We start from the raw sequence: 17,184 nt of genomic DNA on the forward strand, positions 1-17,184 counted from the left end.
CATATTATCCTGCTGGTGTGGTTAAGAAGGGTCTGGGGTAGGGCAAGAGCTGAGCAGGGAGCCATCCATGGAAGCACAGACCTTCTAGTTCCATGCTTCTCTGTGGGACCCCAGCCCAGTCTCTGCAAACCACTAGAAGGAGGATTCGTCCACCTTGGGCCAGACTGAAGTGGGTCAGGGTGGTGGGGTGGGGGGGGGGTTGAAGTCATGGGGGAGGTCATTGCAGCAGAGACAGGCAATTCCAAGGAAAGATGAATCCCAACTCCAGGGTCACCTTCTCCACTGAAAACTTCTCCTTTCCAATGACAACCCACAGAACCACGTTTTGGGGCTAACACTTTTCTTTGCCCTATTACAAGTGACTAAATATATTTCGTAATCCCCCAGCAGAGCTCACAACAGGCTATGCTATCTCTACTTCCTAGGGGCTGCCAAGCAGGAAAAGATGCCCGTGAAATCACCGCCGCCACTGGTGAAGAGGAATGCCCTGCCATTGCATATCATCCTCCAAGCTCCTAGGAGGCAGGGAGCCTTGAGGCAGGCAGTGGGACTTAGGGGACTAGGTAAAATAGCTTTCAGAAGAATCTGAGCCCCTGCTGAATTCAGAGATTTGGATGGGGGCCCTCCTGGGCTCTCCAGTGCATGGATCGATTTCAGGGCCCTGCATGGAATCAGTGCTGGGAAGGGAAGGACTGAAACACTGTGAAATGTGATAAAGCTGGTTGGGTTCAGGGCACCCCTGCTTGTGACACCTGCCTATCTGTCACACCCACGCTGTTACACAACTGTCTGGGAATTCATCCGCATCCTTATGTGTGCAACAGTGCCAACCTACCCCCAAGTGGATGGGCACCAGGAGGGAGGGGTCCAACTGACCTTTCTGCCCCCTTTATGGCTGTGCAAAATTCCCACATCCGCCAAATGACACGCTGGCAGAAATGATCAGCATGAAGCTAAATTGCTAATTTCAGGGAAACCATTAGGCCCCCTCCCTAAAATCCGGATCACAGGGAATATTCCATCCTGGTCACCCTCCCAGAAAACCCATGCAACTTTTAAAGTTCAGGAAAGGAAGTTGTCAAATTTCCCCCAGAAACTCCTTTCAGTATTAAAAACTAATGAAGAAACTGAATAGGTCCATGAATAGGCGGATGGGTAAAGACACTGCAGTGCCCACGTGAAGGCATACTACTCAGTAGCCAAAAGGAAGCATGTATTCTTGGACCAGTGTGTAAAAATCTCAGAAGCATTGTGCTTCGTGAAAGAAGCCAGAATCACATGGCCACATGCCCTGTCTTTCCATGTATATGATGTTCTGGAAAAGGCAAAGCCTTTGGGAAAAATCACCCCCATGGCAAGTAGTTTTCTGATCTCAGGAGTGTCTCAAGGGTTTCCATGTCGAATATCTTCTTTCAGAAGAATCTAAGCCCCTGCTGAATTCAGAGATTTACTTTTATCTATTTTAGGCACTGGGGTTTGTTTCCTCTGAAAAGATTGTTCTATACTTAAAAAAAAAAATTCAAATACACTAAAGCCAGATAAATAATATCTGGAATCACAGCAAGGAGGTCCAACTCTCCACTCCATGTTCAGACCAAACAGCTTGGGAACTCCTAGGTGGGAAAATCTGATTACTTTTATGATTTTTTTTCCTTTGAGAAATGTACATATGCCCAGGAATTTACAATTTTATACGTAGTTTCGGGGAGAGTCGTAACCTATCTGAAGTCCATCCTCAAAGTTCCTAAAAGCCCATGAATCTCCAGTTCAGGACCTCTGCCTTGAAGAGGAGGGACCCTGTTATACACAATCTCCTATCATCCAGTGTCCATACGTCACTTCTCTATGATTGCTTCATAACAAACCATCCCAAGACCTCGTGACTTAAAACCATAACACTTTGTTATTTCTCTCAATTTTGTGTGTTCTTTGGTCTTTATTGGAGAACTACAGTTCCAAGTAGTGTTGGCTAGGGTTACTCATAAGACTGCATTCATCCCGCAGGTCATCTGGTTGCTCTCTGGGGCTGGAATGTCCGAGATGACCTCAGCAACACGTCTGGCGCCTTGGTCTTGGCTGTCCCCAGGGTACCTTAGTTATTTTCCATAGGACTGTCATTCTCTCTCTCCATGTGTTCTCTCATCAGTCCATAGTTAAGCCTGAGTGGCTGGCATCCAAGGGAGAGAACCTGGAAGCTTCCAGCCCTCTGAAAAGCTGAGCCCAGAACTGGCAGTGTCTCATCCACCACATTCTATTCGTCGAAGCAAGACACAGAGCAGCCGAGACTCAAAAGGAGGGAAAACAGATGCTGCCTCCTGACTGGATGAGCCCTGTGCACTTACAGTGATGGCAGGATGGCTGATTGTCATTTTAGAGACAGTTTACCTACACTAGGTTCTTGCAAAGCACAAGAGGACTCATCATTGTGAAGGATACCCCCCTGTATGCACTAGAGCTATGAGCTCCTATAGCAGAACCTGAACATTTGCTTCCTGCTTTAAAAGAATTTGTCTTCTAGAGTATGTCTTCCTTCGTGTTATCACAAAGACCATCAGAAGGTAGCTGGAGTCCTGCTCCTCAAAGCTCATATTTGCTCCCTCCAGCCATTGCTCTCCCAGTTTCCCAATGACACACCCACGTCCCCAGCAAACTTGACTGCACTTTGGACTTTGTTATAAAGCACCTTTTTAAAAAATTTTCATATCCAGAAATACATGTCTTTTCCCCCCCCCCTCTAGACAGTCTGGACACTCCTGAAGGAAAGGACCCACAAGTCCTATTTCAGGAAGCTAGTATAATTCTATTAAATGAGAACAACTTTGTGAGCTTGTTAAAAGAGCAGCAATTCTTTGAAGGCACTGGACCGTCACTAATGCCCCTTCTCCAAAGATGACAGGGTGGGTGGGGTGGATGGAGCATTGGGTTCCATGGACACCTGCGATGGATGAGCTATCTTGTTCTCTGCCAAGCTGATTTGTGTTTTTAGCATCCTTGTCTGATCTGCAACTTGGGATGTCATTGGACAGCATTTCCCATGTGTTGGGGTAGGATATAATGAAAACAGCATCCCACAGCAAACATTCTCGGGAAGCACTGATCCCACTGTCCCCATGCACTGCAGAGTCTACAGCATCCATCCAAACACTTTATTTCAACTGGAAAACCCCTTCTGCTTCTTCATGTTTCTGCTCTTTGCCTAGAATACTTCCTTCTCTCTCATTCCTTTGCTTCAGCTTGGTTCATTCTTCAAAGCCCACCCCAAATAGCCCATCGGGGTCTTACCGTTTTCCCAAATCTCATTGGTTCTCAGGATCATGGTGTCACAGAGTTTGAGAGCTGGAAAGCTTTTTCTGAGTGTCTAGTCCAACTATTCCAAAGCCTCCAAGTATTGAGGTCCAAGGAGGGGTCTCGGCGGCAAAAGGGTGATCCTATAAGCCACGCTCTGTACTGGTCACTTCCATTTCAACTTAAAGTCTCTTTTAGGTTCTGTTTTAATCTTGCTCTTCTGTGTAAAATATGATAAAAGAATAAAAAAAGATTTCATGCTTAAAACAAAAATTGAAAGCCACTGATCTAATCCAATTCCTTTTTTTTGTAAATAAGAACGACTGGTCTGCCAACCTAGCGTAAGCTGCTCACCTTTAGGCAAGTAGCCAGTAGTGGGTTCAGAGCTCCGGTCTTGCCATCTTGGCTGATGATGACTGTGTCCCGTTTCTAGAACATTCTGGATAAGGACAGGATCCATTCATTCTAAGAATGAGAGTAAAATTCTTGATACTGCTTTGCTTTGTCTTATGAAATCTTCTATTTGACTGGGATCCCGCCTCTGCTTTGCTGGAATTTTCTGTACTGCTGAAGAACGATTATTGCAGGATTATCTTGTGCTGTGGGACTATCTCTAGAGCCTGCTGGGAGCTTGTTTTGCTAGCTCAGCTGTTTCTCAGCCTGCCCTGCCTGGATGATGTCAGCTGTGATGTTGTTTCACTCAAGAATCCTCCCTCCCGCTGCTCACTGCCTCAGAGTCTGTTGGTCCAGCTAGCGATGTCTTCATCTTCCCCCCGTTTTTCCTGTTCTCTCCACTTTTGATATCCTTGAGGCTGATGGTGTTTGTCAGGTCTGTCTTTAACTCTGGGGAAAGAGCTGGTGGAGCCATCTGTGGGTTTTGGAGAGCATCCCTGCTTGTAATTATTTTTCCTGGAGTCATCCTTGATGAGGCGAAGGCCCATTGTTGCATTATTACCCGTGGTCGCTTGGGCTTTCCCATCATAGAGGGTGTCTTGGGGGGCAACAATAGCACGATGGGCCTCAGAAAAACAATAGCTGTTGACTTCTTCACAGACAATTCAGTGAAGAAGTTGGATCCCAGGACGAGGCTCGGTTTGGTCCCTCACATCGTTTGGCTGTAGAGTTCCCTGTGGCGGGAGGAGGATTTTCGTCACTTCTCCTCCCAGATGTCAGGGAGCTGCCAGAAGCTGGGAGAAAATGGAGAATGGGCACTTTCTCCACATGAACAGAAAGTCCTTCTCCCAGAATAATGGGCAAAGAAAGATGAAATCATCATAAGCCCTCTAAAGCCGTAGTAATTTGGGCTAATTGTTGTGAAGGACAGTGAGAATAACTGAAAGGGCTAAATCACATTAAATCCAGTTCAATAGCTGGAAAAGAGTTTTATGTTAACAGAGCACTAGGCAAGGGGTTGAAAAACCAAATCCAAGCTTTGCCATCAACTCTCTGGTTGACTTTGGGTGGCATTCTTCCTTTCTTGCTCCATCCTTCCTCATGTACCAAATGTGGAGTTTTAAACAAATCCTTTCTGAAGACCCATCCACATCTCATAGTCTAGTATCTGGAATATTCATTAAATACCAAGCCTGGGCAGGACAGTGTTCTAGGCCATGCAGGGGAAGCGAAGAAATATATGGACTGGAGCCAGTCTACACCATTAACTTTTGGTGAAGACCTGCCACTGGGTTCAGTTCAAGCAGAAACAGTTGTGCATGAGCCTATTAAAGCATTGGCAAAAGGGATTGGCTTCATTCAAATAGAATGTTTGTAATTAGAACATTAATTGTTTAAATGTAAATGCTTGCTTATGAAGCGCTCAAAAGGACGCTTCTCTTAAATAGATTGAGCAACCCTCATGGAATTGTCCTTTGACGTTGTTTAGCTCCTACTATTTTTCATAGATTATTCTTATAACTATTCATGATTTATGCTCTGCCTTGGGTCCAGAAAGGACTTGAGGCAGCTTAAAGCTGGAAACACACATAAACCGTGACAATGAAAAATTTTAAAAGGATTAAAGAAAAAACAGCACAAAGCAATTATAAGTGGTGGGCAGGGTAGGCTTTTCAAATACCTGGAGGACTTTGTTTCTGCCCTCAACCCCCAGGTTAACTGCACTGTTTTTCTCTCAAAGCACAAAGGTAGCCAGGAGGAATATGGAGTCCAAGGAGTACGGCCAAGGACCTACTATGTACATGGGTTGGTGAGAAGCTGGATTCCTTCCCTTAAGGACAAGGGAGATGACAGTTGTGCAGACAACCTCTCGGAAACAATGTGCTTAGTGTACATTTATCAGTAATTGCCACATTATTTTTTTAATATTTTATTTATTTATTTGAGGAAAAGGGGGGCAGTGAGGGAGAAATGACCAGACTCCCAACTGAGATAGAGCCCAGTGTGGGGCTCTATCTTGGGACCCTGAGACAATGACCAGGCCCGAGATGAAGAGTCCAGTGCTTAACCCACTGAGCCACCCAGGCACCCCCATCTCCACAGTATTTGGATTGGCCTACCTCAATCAGAAAAATATGTGAGGCACATACCACCTTATTATATGTATATTTATTTGTATGTAAGCTATATATGCAAACTACTTATTAAGATCTTGGGTATATCATATGACATACACAGAAAAGAAGTAGAAGTATTTGAGATAAAAACAAACATAAGGAGTTCTAGTATCTCCTTCCCATATTCGAGTGGTGTGGCTTTATTTGGATGCAATGCTTCTAAGTCAAACAAGAGCTGTTTAAATATTCATAGATGGATGAATGCTTATAAAGTTCTGAAAGAGAATGTCTTCTGAGTATGTAAATCAATTCACAATTACTTTTCCCTTTATAAGTTGTTTGTCAAATGTGGTCTTTTAAATAAATTCTTTTGGGCAGAGCGGCAATTTCAGATTACAGCAAAGTTGTAAAAACGTAAAGAGTTCCCATATAGTCTTCACCCACTTTCCCCCAGTGCTAACATTAAGCAAATGTCTTTTTTTTTCATAGATTATTATCACTTTGAGCATCTCTGTGGATATTTGCCACCCAGCCCTTTTTGGAGACCGCCAGGATTTTTCTATATTCTATTTTTTGAAGTAAACACTTAAGTAGAATATAATATGCATACAGCAAAATGCAAAAATCTTGAGTACACACACACACACACACACCCAGCAAAGAGTAGATCCCCAGGCAGCCTGCCTAGAGAGAACCCACGACAGCCAGTAATGGCTGTTCCCTGTGGCCCACAGTCAACCCAAATGGAGCCCAGAGGAGGAGCCTCCAGCTCTCTTGTTCACAGCTAGACTTTCAGAACCTAAAAAAAAGTCCAGTGCAGAAGAGGCACTTAAGAAGTACCCAGTGACTAACTGAGGAAACAAAAATTTCTCTAAGTATCTTCGAAAGTAGAGAGGGGCCATAAACGTCTTGTTTTTTCCTGTTACATGTTCAAGTGAGAAACAAACCAGGGCTTTCTTAGTCATAGAAAAAGGTGGAGAAGAAAGAAAGTTTTGCCCTTTATGCAAGAAATTCCATGTTAGCTGGCACCATAGTTCCAACTTACTCCAGTGATGGTCTGGAGTTCTGTCTAAGTGCATGCCCTAAGTAGGCGCTGGCCTGACCCACCTCTCAGGCTGGCTTAGGTGCTATGTTGACCAGCTATGTATTTTTCCTGTTAAGACTTAAGTCACACAGGGAAGACTTCCTGGTCCACATTGGTCTCTCCCTTTCCTGAACTCACAGAGAACTTTTCATCTGTACTGACTCCCATAATTGTATTGTCTTCTATCTCCCCTACAGGATCTTGACTGTTTAGTGGGTGAGGCTGTGCTAAATTAATTAGTTTTGTGTGTGCAATCCTTGCATCGTCAACTAGATAATGAGCTCCTTGAATATAGGCCAGTGCCTTCTCATTTCCTAGGTCTTGCAAATTTTAGAGCATGCCGATATCAAATTAAGATGGTGGAATTCTCAACTGTCACGCAGCTGCCATCCAGGAACGGTAGCCACAGAGAGGAACCATTCAACAACCCTCAATAGGTATGCAATGAGCGCCTACTGTCTGCAAGGCACTGTTTACTGGCCTTGAGTGTGTTGTATGCACGTGTATGTGTGCACGTGTGTGTGTGTTAGGTGGGGTGTGTAGGGACTGCCTTTCTGATAAGTCAACCCGTGAGTAGAGACCTGAATGGAAAGAGAGAATGTTCCATGGGGATTTCTGAAGAAGAGCAGTCAAGACAGCAGGAACAGTTGGCGCAAATGTCGGAGGGGGAGAAAGCTCAGGTTGAACTGTGGACCCCTTTCTTTGATTTCCACATTTAGAAGAACTTCAGTCAGCAGCTCCCTGGAACTTGAGAGGGCCCTTTCTTTGCCCTTCGGCGTGCTTGCCAGCCCATTAGGTGAGTCAGCTAGACCAGATTTCCAACCTCACATTGTTGTGACTTTATGGAAAAACTATTATGTGATGGAGGAAACACATTTTCTCTCTTACTAGCTGAGACCTTCTCTCACATACTTCATTTCTCCACCCCTCCTCCATGCACTACGAACACACACAAACACATTTGTGCATACTTCAGTTGTCTTTTTATTTTACGGCCAATGTAAACAACATATGTGAGTGTAATCAACACAATGGTGTATTCAAGGTTATGCACCGACTGTTACTCAGTGAGCTAGGTTGAAAAATGCCTCTGGAATGCTCCACCTGCCAGCAATGTGCACAATCCTGGGAGTGCTGAGGTCCCTAAACTAGAAGATTCCTAATGTGGTCACTTCCTTTAGTGATCTTTCTCATGGACCCCTTTTTCCAAGGTTACCTGGGTTTGGAGCTAAACAGAGATGACAGGGCAGTGACTTTCACTTCATTGTCCCCTCCCACTGCATTTGGGGAGCCACGAGGTATCACTGGATTTTTCAAATGCTGCACTGAAGTTTGGATCACTCTATCCACAGGCATGATTTCCTGTAATTTAGAACTCAGTTCATTTGGATTAAAATGGAACATGTGGCTTTGATTTGCTTATGCTTAGATCATGAAATGATAATTTAGCAGCTAGTGAGAAAACAAGAGGACCTTCCCCACTCTGCCTTCAGGAAATTTTGGGAGCCTCTGTTTCCCACAGCACTAACTTGCCCTACTCTGACTCTGAGCTGGCCCACATCCCCTAAGGCGTGGTTCCAAGGGGACTGGGGAAACTGTAACTGGCAGGGTTTTTTTTGGTTGATGTCTTGGCACAAATGTCCTGGCTCACTAGATCCACATCAGAGACTCGCTTCAGGACAAAAGTGAAAGGCAACTGAAGACTGTTGTTGCTTCCCTATGATTCCTGAAAATGTTGGGTGTCGGTTACATTGGCATATCATGGAATGTTAGTAAATTCCCATTTTTCAGAAGAGGTGGAGCTGAATTTCTGTTCTCTTCTCTCCACACCTCTGTTCAATGAGGATCGTATTCTCAATCCCCCATGAGGAACAGGTCACTATCCCAGCACACCCCCACTTTGTATCAGCCTGAGGCTTACCCAATATTCTCTTCCATCTGACTCCTGACATCACTTGTCTCTGCAGACTTTGGAATTCAGATTTTCTCCTCTTTTAAGGTAGTAGCTCTTAACCATTCTGGGGTCATAGATACTTGGGCCAACTCTTTCCTGAAAACTGCCCACATATAGAATTTTACAATTTTAGGGGGTATGAGGATTTCCCCATTTTACCTGTGGACTACGGATTCCAGATTAAGCACCTTTAAGAGGGATGCTTGCTCTATCTGTTTATAGATCCCATTGGGTTGCCAGTAGGAGTGGTCCTTCCTTACCCTCTACCTTTCTACAGCTGATGTTGTTCCTGTGGCCATTATAATAAATTATCACAAGCTTGGTGGCTTAAAACAATACAAATATATTACCTTTCAGTTTCAGGCTTAACAGTCTTAAAATGATGGTGCGAGCAAGACTGTGGTCCTTCTGGAGGCTCTAAGGGAGAATCTGTTTCCTGGCCTTTTCTAGCTTCTAGCAGCCGACATTCCTTGGTTCACAGCCCTTCCTCCATCTTTGAAGACAGCCGGCAACATCTTCAAATCTCTGTCTCTGACCTCTGCTTCCACTGTCACATCTTTTTCGCAGACTCTCCTGCCTTTTGAATTACAGTGGGCTTGCTGGGGTAATTTAGGATCTTCTTCCCATCTCAGGACCCTTAACTTGATTTCATCTACAAAGTCCCTTTTATAATGCAAAGTGACCAATTCACAAAGATGAAGATGTGGACTTCTTGCGGGGCATTTATTCAGTCCAACACACTATTCTTAAGCCTCACCTCCTGGGAACTCTCTCCAGACCACTCAATATCCAGAATAGGGGAAGCTGCACCCACTTCCCCATCAAACTCCATTTTTCTCTCTAAGGAATTGCTTCTTTCCCTGGTGACTGACCTCCCTTGCAAGCATCATTGAACTGGACCAATTGTAAATGACTGAGTGAAATTCTAATGAGGTACCTTCTGACTCTTAGTTTTGGGGTACAGTTATCACCATCTAGCAATATGGTGTTAGCCCTGGCATTGTTGGTTAAAATTCAACCATGTTATGGGAACAACTCTCATGATACTGACACTAATGATCAAATACATTGGCAGAATGAGTTAAATCTTCCTCAGGATAGAATGTTGGTAGAAAGTGACTGCCCTGAGAAGAACTGCATTTAGCTAATTATTAGCTGATTTTTATGAATGTAGGTCTGCACACGTTTGTTATAAGATTCAAATAGTGACAAAATAAGCAATCAAATTAGTACACATGCAGTGAGTTCTCTGAGTCCCCCTAGTGAAACAAGGGTAGTCTTGGGAGACCCCGGAACTTTCAGTTGGTGTCAAAGGTGAGGTGGTCTTGGGGACTGCCTAACTTGCAGGTGCATTCTGATTCTGGTGCATCTCTGAAACCCACCCATTCTTCATGCCCCCATTTCAGACCCTGCTCTCATCTGTCTGGTTGACAGATGACTTTCTGTTCTAGGCCACTACTAACATTTCACAAAGGCTGTGTTGACTTCAACCCAAAGGAGAGGCTGAGGGTAGGGCTATTTGGCTATGTTTGGCCATGGGAGAGGCAGCATACTGGGGGTCTATTTAAATGACAAGCAGACATTTGACAGTTTCCCCCTAGGCAGGCTGTGTCCAGGCTGCCTATAGGACAAAACATTAACCAATTTCCTTGTTTTGTTTGATTAACTTTTAGAACACATTGGCACATTGGATAGAGCCAACTGGCTAGCTCAGATACTCGTGGACAATGCTGAACATCCTGACAATCAAAATGGTAGCAACAATCATCCAAGAGGACTCATGGTGTGCTGGCCATTGTACAGAGTTCCTCACTTAATCCATCTGCATTACCCAGCCTTCTTTCATGGAGGAGAAATGAGGCAAGGAGGCTTTAGTAAATCACTTAAAGTCTGACTCCAGCGTTGGCACCCAGAATCCCTGTGCCTCTTGTCTTCCTTGCATTGTGCTGCCCTGATGATTGTTCCTTTGCAGAGATTACAGTTAACTAGGACAGAAATAGACACCCAGAAGTCAACAATGTACTCAATTTATCGGCATTAAAATGCAGGAAACCGTATCTGTTGATTGGTTGACACGAAGACGCACGGCCCATGACCGGAAAGGGAGGGAAGTCAAGGTGGAATGGGGACAGTGGGAAAGGGACTGGTCTTTTGAAACTTGCTTTTTGTCAGGTTCTTGACATAGAGGATTTTTAAAAAATCTTTGTCATCCTAAGAGGGATTATTAACTCATTAGGTTATAAACCCCTGCTCTAATTAAAGGTTAGACAATGGGCTGAATTGCATCCCCCAAGACTTATATGCTGAAGAGATAACCACTAATAACTCAGCTATAAGTGTATTGGAGGACTGACTCTTAAAGATATAACTAAGGTTAAACGAGGTCATGACGGTGGGCCCTAATCCAGTATGACTTGTGTTCTTCTAAGAAGAGGAAATTTGGATACAGTCACAGAGAGGGAAGACCATGGAAGACCCAGGGGGAAGCTCTGCCATCAACAAGTCAAGGAGAGAGGCCTTAGAAGTAATTGGCCCTGCTGACAACTTGGTCTTGGCCTTTCAGCCTCTAGAACTGTGAAGAAACAAGTTTCTGTTGTTCAAAGCAGCCAGCCTGGGCTACTTTGTGGTGGAAGCCTTAGGAAACTCATATATGATACAATGGTGATTCGTCACCAGGTATGACTAATTCCAAAGCTCTGGCTGGCCCTTCCTCTGTACCAGGGACGTGGATCAGCCAGCGACGTGGGAGGTAGTCAGGCAAGAGCCAAATGAGCCATGTGCACAGAGATTAAATGTGATGGGAGGGACGGTGGGCAAGGGCAAGGGTCAGGAAAGGCCTCCCAAATGAGGTCAGCATTAAGTGGGGAAGGCAAGTTTGGGAAAGACAAAGATGGGCAGTATGAAGGGAGGAGGGCATTTCAGGCCACAGGGCTGCCGGTTTTGCTGGATCCCGGAACTGCCATCCCTGCTGTCTGGATGGAACTTTGGCCAGCCCCGCACACATGTAGACACAGCGCTGAGGAATGCTGGCCCTGACTGAGCATGGGGAGATGATCTGTAAATCAGGAGCCTCTTTTATGGACAACCCCTTCCTCTGAAACCCCAGAAGATGACCAAGAACAAAAAAAGCCAGCAGCTTCTCATATTTATTAAGAAGAGAGTACAAGAAGAAGGGACCAAGAGGTACTGGCAGAAAAAGGACAGTTAACCCTAGAACTCTTGGCCTTGGAAAAACAAAGCTGATAACAAGCCAGTCACAGGGTTGAATGCAGAGCATGGGAACGAGTAAGGGGAGGGGTCCCGAGTCTGACACACAATGTATCAAATATAATAAGTCCTATGAGGCCAATCAAATCCCCTGTCACCCCAACCCCACACTATGTCAAATAGCAAAAGCAGATGTTTTGCAAACTGGTAACAACTCAGAAGTCTTTCCTTGTGATTGGCAAGAGACACAGGGAGACTGCCAGGAGGGGAGGAGAGACAGGCTTTTGGGAAAGGTCCCAATCTTAGTGCACCAGCAACCTTACCCTGAGCTCCTTCAACAACAGAAAAAGAGGGATTCAATTTGGCTTGGGCAAGGAGAGAAGATCTATTGTAACATGGAAGAAATTCAAACACGATAGAAGAACAAAGCGACATTTCAAATCACTGTGATTTATCTGGCCCCATAGCCCATCCCATTTCTTTCAAATACCAAGCTGACAGGGCCAATTGTAATACTTCATGATAGGGTGGGGGTGGGGGTAGAAGGTCCCTGTTATGCATTTGGAAATTCAGTCTCTCCACACTTCTTCCAGCCTTTGGCCTTCCTCATTCTGGCAGGGGAACTCCCCCACCCCCACACCTTCCAGCACATTTCTGGTGGTAGGATTCACCAGAGGTAGCACAAAGTAGCCATGGCGTTGTCTTTAGCCTAAAGACAGTGCAACATAGCAACCCATGTCCATCCCATCTGATGGCTTTGCAGGGAGATGGTGACACGTGCTCATTGCTTGAGACTGGGCCAGTAGAAGGCTAGAATGCTGCGGGGAGCCAATGGGAGTCCAGTGGTTTAGGTGTAGTCTTCACGTAATTCACTGGTTCTCTCTGCTTTGCTTTCCTGACTTCTCCATTATATGAGTCCTATGTTTTTTATTTTTGGTATGACTTGAAAAAAACTCTACATATTTAATATATAGAACTTGATAAGTTTGGAGAGAAGGATACATTCTTGACACCATCATAACAATCTACAACATAAACAAATCCATCACCTCTCAAGTTCCTTCTCACCTTCTTTATTATTATTATTCTATCATTGTTATTTTGTGATAGGAACACTTCACATAAGATCTATTTTAGTAGCAAATTTCTAATCATACAATACAACATAACCATTACTAACCCTAGGCACTCTACAGTAGGTCTGTAGGATTTACTCAACTTGCACAACTTAAACTTTGTATCCTTTGATTATCCCTCCATGTTTCCTCCTCCCCAAGCCCATGGTAACCACCGTTTTATACTCTGCTATCATGAGATTACTATTTTAGATCCCTCATATAAATGGTAACATATAGTATTTGTCCTTTTGTAGCTAGCTTATTTCACTTAGCATACCGTCTCCCAAGTTCATCCATGCAGCTGCAAACAGCAAGTTTTCCTTCCTTTTAAAGGCTGAATAACATTCTCCTGTGTGTACATAACACATTTTCTTTCTTCATTCACTGGTCAATGGACATTTCAGTTACTTCCATATCTTGGCTACTTATTGTGAATGATACTGTAATAAACGTGATCCTACTTCAATTCTTCTGAATGTACAACCCAGAATTGGGATTACTGGATAGTATGGTATTTTTTGTTTTAATTTTTTGAGCAAGATCCATATGGCCTTCCATAGAAGCCGTGCCAATTTGCCTCCCCACCAACAGTGTACAAGGGTTTTCTTTTTCTGTATCCTTGCCAACACTTAAAAAAAAAATAGTCATCCTAACAGGTATGATGTGATATCTCACTTTAGTTATGATTTGTATTTTCCTGATGATGAGTGATGTTAATCATGTTTTCATATACCTGTCAGTCATTTACATGACTTTTTTGGAGAAAGTTCTGTTCAGTCCCTTTGTAGTGTTCTGCAAACTTTATAGAGTTGCTCATTCCTCCCTTTATTCCACCCATATGCTATGTGTTGGACACTGGGGTAAAGCAGGGAGCATCAGAACATCCTTGCTTATATAAGCTTATCTTTGGAGGTGTGGGAAGTGGGAGACAAATGACCATGAACAAATGTGTCACCTGTTTATGATGAGGACAGAGTAAGTTGTAACTCTGGAGGGTATCTGAGCAGATTTGGGGTAGGACAGTGCTGTTCTGTTGTCATTAGAAAGCAGCTGGATGAGGAAACTCTTTGACTCTGGGTGGGCAGAAATGAACTTGATTGAACACTCTCTTCTAAAGGCAAGAAAGAAAAGTCTGTGAATAAGATAACTATGGCACTTTTGTCAAATCTATTCTGATGATGTTTTATTGAAATAATCCGAGAGTCTGAAAGGTGTTTCAGCTTCAGCTTCTTCAGTAGCATTGTAACTATTCATGTTCTAGTCATATTCTCATGCAGGTCTATCATCCTAATTCTTGCATTAATCTCTTACTGATTGGAGGGGAGCTGACATTTTGGGTTGTCTTCCAAGCTAATGCAAAACCATAATCAAGGCCTTTTCTTAAATAATCTCATCCAATCTTCACCTTGGCCCCATGAGGTAGATGTTACTTCATAAATGAATGATATTTAATAATTTGTCCAGACTTAGGCAGTTACTAAACAGTGAAAATTGAGATTTGAATGCTAAAACCCTTGGCTTAAAAAAAAATTTTTTATGTCTTTTTAATAAAGATTTTATTTATTTATTTAACAGTGAAAGAGAAATCACAAGTAGGCAGAGAGGGAGAGCTGAGAGAGAGGGGGAAGCAGGCTTCTTGCTGAGCAGAGAGTCTGATGTGGGGCTTGATCTCCGGACCCTGAGATCATGACCTGAGTTGAAGGCAGAGGCTTAACCCACTGAGCCACCCAGATGCCCCTAAAGCCCTTGTCTTAATAAAATCCCTACTAATTTGAGGTAATGAGACTGAGAGTTGGACGGTGGCCCAAGAAAAATACATTTTTTATCTATTACCATTTCTGATTTGCTGGTGTCAATTTTGCCATCACTGAAACTATTTTTATTGCCCATTGAATTTCTGTCTTTTCATGCTGTCAGCTGCCAGAAAGTTGTTTGAAAGTCTCTCTTAGAAAGATATCAAGACAGACAGAGTGTTCTTGTTCTGTTCAGGCATCACATTAATTATAACAATGATCTCTGTTTGCCAATATTTACCTTAGGATTGGCAAAATAAGAGCTGGTGAATTCTCAGAGAAGGGGGATGCATGGTGAAGGTGAGGGAAAATACCAGACAGGTCTTCCTTCCTGTGGATTGCAGTTGTGAAACACATAGGAATTTATACTCATGGGGACTACTGTAGATGAGATATATCTGAATTTTAGAGGTTATTGACAATCTCTTAGAATCTACCTAAACATTTAGGTGCTTTCATGGTCAATGGAAATTTTCATCTGAAAGTGTTAAATGCCTTCTTCTCATTCTGGTATCTTAACTCCTTCTTTCCTTTCCTTGCCGAATTTCTTAAAAATAGCTAACATTCATTTTATCAAATTTCTCAGTGTTTTTCTTGAAACCTATTACAGGTAGATCTTTGTTCATTATTTAGTCATTAAGGTTCTCAAAGAACCTTTTGGAAAAGTGAGGGCACTATTTCCAGACGCATTCCTTTTACCTCCTGGAAGTCAGTATTTGACATTAGTGATATATTCATACTTACTAAAAGTTTTTCTTTGTTCCCAAAGACCTATGTACTCCTGTGTCATCTGGATGACCACAAGTTGTCCTCTCTTTGCGTGGCTCCAATATGCACAAGTTTGGGTTTCCAGAGTTTAAATAACACCAGTCCCCAATAAGATGGCTTGAACCTTAGTTACCATGACCTATGAATTATGAATTATTGTGTAAACTTCACTGTTGGCTCTTAAGTCCAAAAATCATCACATAAATCACAGACATGCACCATGATTAGAAGTGCACATCATGTCTTTTAAAGTCTACAGTCATGGTGTATCTGTTATTTGGTTTGGGCACAGACAGCAAAGCATGTAATTGTGTTGCCTCCTTATGTTCCTGTGATAAAGCTACATAATATTTTACAAAAATAGATAATCAAAAGTGGAAATTGGCCAGCAAAGATAAGAGTGAAGTAAAAAAACTCCACAATATGATAATACTGAGTAAAACATGAAAGAAGTATAAGTGGACCAAAAAGCTGACCAGAGGCACATTTTGTTACTGCTGACAGGGAACTCTAGGTGTGCAGCCTGAGGAACTTATTGAAAATAAACTCACTGATATAAATGAGGAAAATGGTTGTCATAAGAAGGATGATGTCCCAGGGAATTGAGCCTCGCAAGAAGCTTCACACTGAAGGAACACTTAGAGATATTTCACAGTATTGAAAGCACCAAGAATAAAGTGTTAGAAGCTGACCCAAACTTGGAAAAGAGTATGAAAATCTGCCAACGCTTAGAAAAAAGGCACTACCTCTATCTCAAGTTGTATAACTGGAAGAAGGCAGTCACTCTTGATAAGTTCTTCTTTTCCATGAAATAAGATACTTTAATTCTCTTCAAATGTTTTAAGTTAATATAGTGTATTAAATAAATATGAGTTTTCCTATTTTTTCATTTTCTACACATTTATAGCCTGCAATAAAAGTTTTTAATGGTTTCAAAAAAATTTAAAAAGTCACAGAACAATTGTAATTGACCACTAGGTTTGTGAATGCAGTTTGCCCAATTTTTTGTGCAGTGCTATCCTACCACACAAAACAAGGACTGCCAGTATGAGTTGCATCCAAGTTAACATGGCTGTAATTACACGGTACCTTAATCTCAAACCATCTCTTGCACTCTTGAGTTCAGTTACAGTGAATAGGGCACAGGGCATAGCCAGTAAATGTGCCTATCCTTCTCTATTTACCCCATTGTCCAAACTATCATAGACTCTTCCACTACTCATCCCTGCTTCCCATTAACCCCAAGTTCTGTCCAGTATGTCTCCTAAACTTGGCAGGAATTTGATCCAGTTTCCTTCCCCACTGTTTGCCTTTGGTGTAAGTGCTTATTGTCATTCTCCTGTGACCACCTCCTGATTGTTCTTCCATCCACCAGTCTCTGTTTTATCTACCCATACACCTCTCTCACAAATGCCAGAGCCACTGATTTAGAAAAATCAAAAATTTAGTAACATTTTGCTACTTT

This window comes from Mustela lutreola, chromosome 3 (genome assembly GCF_030435805.1).
Source record: "Mustela lutreola isolate mMusLut2 chromosome 3, mMusLut2.pri, whole genome shotgun sequence".
NCBI classification, from domain to species: Eukaryota; Metazoa; Chordata; class Mammalia; order Carnivora; family Mustelidae; genus Mustela; species Mustela lutreola.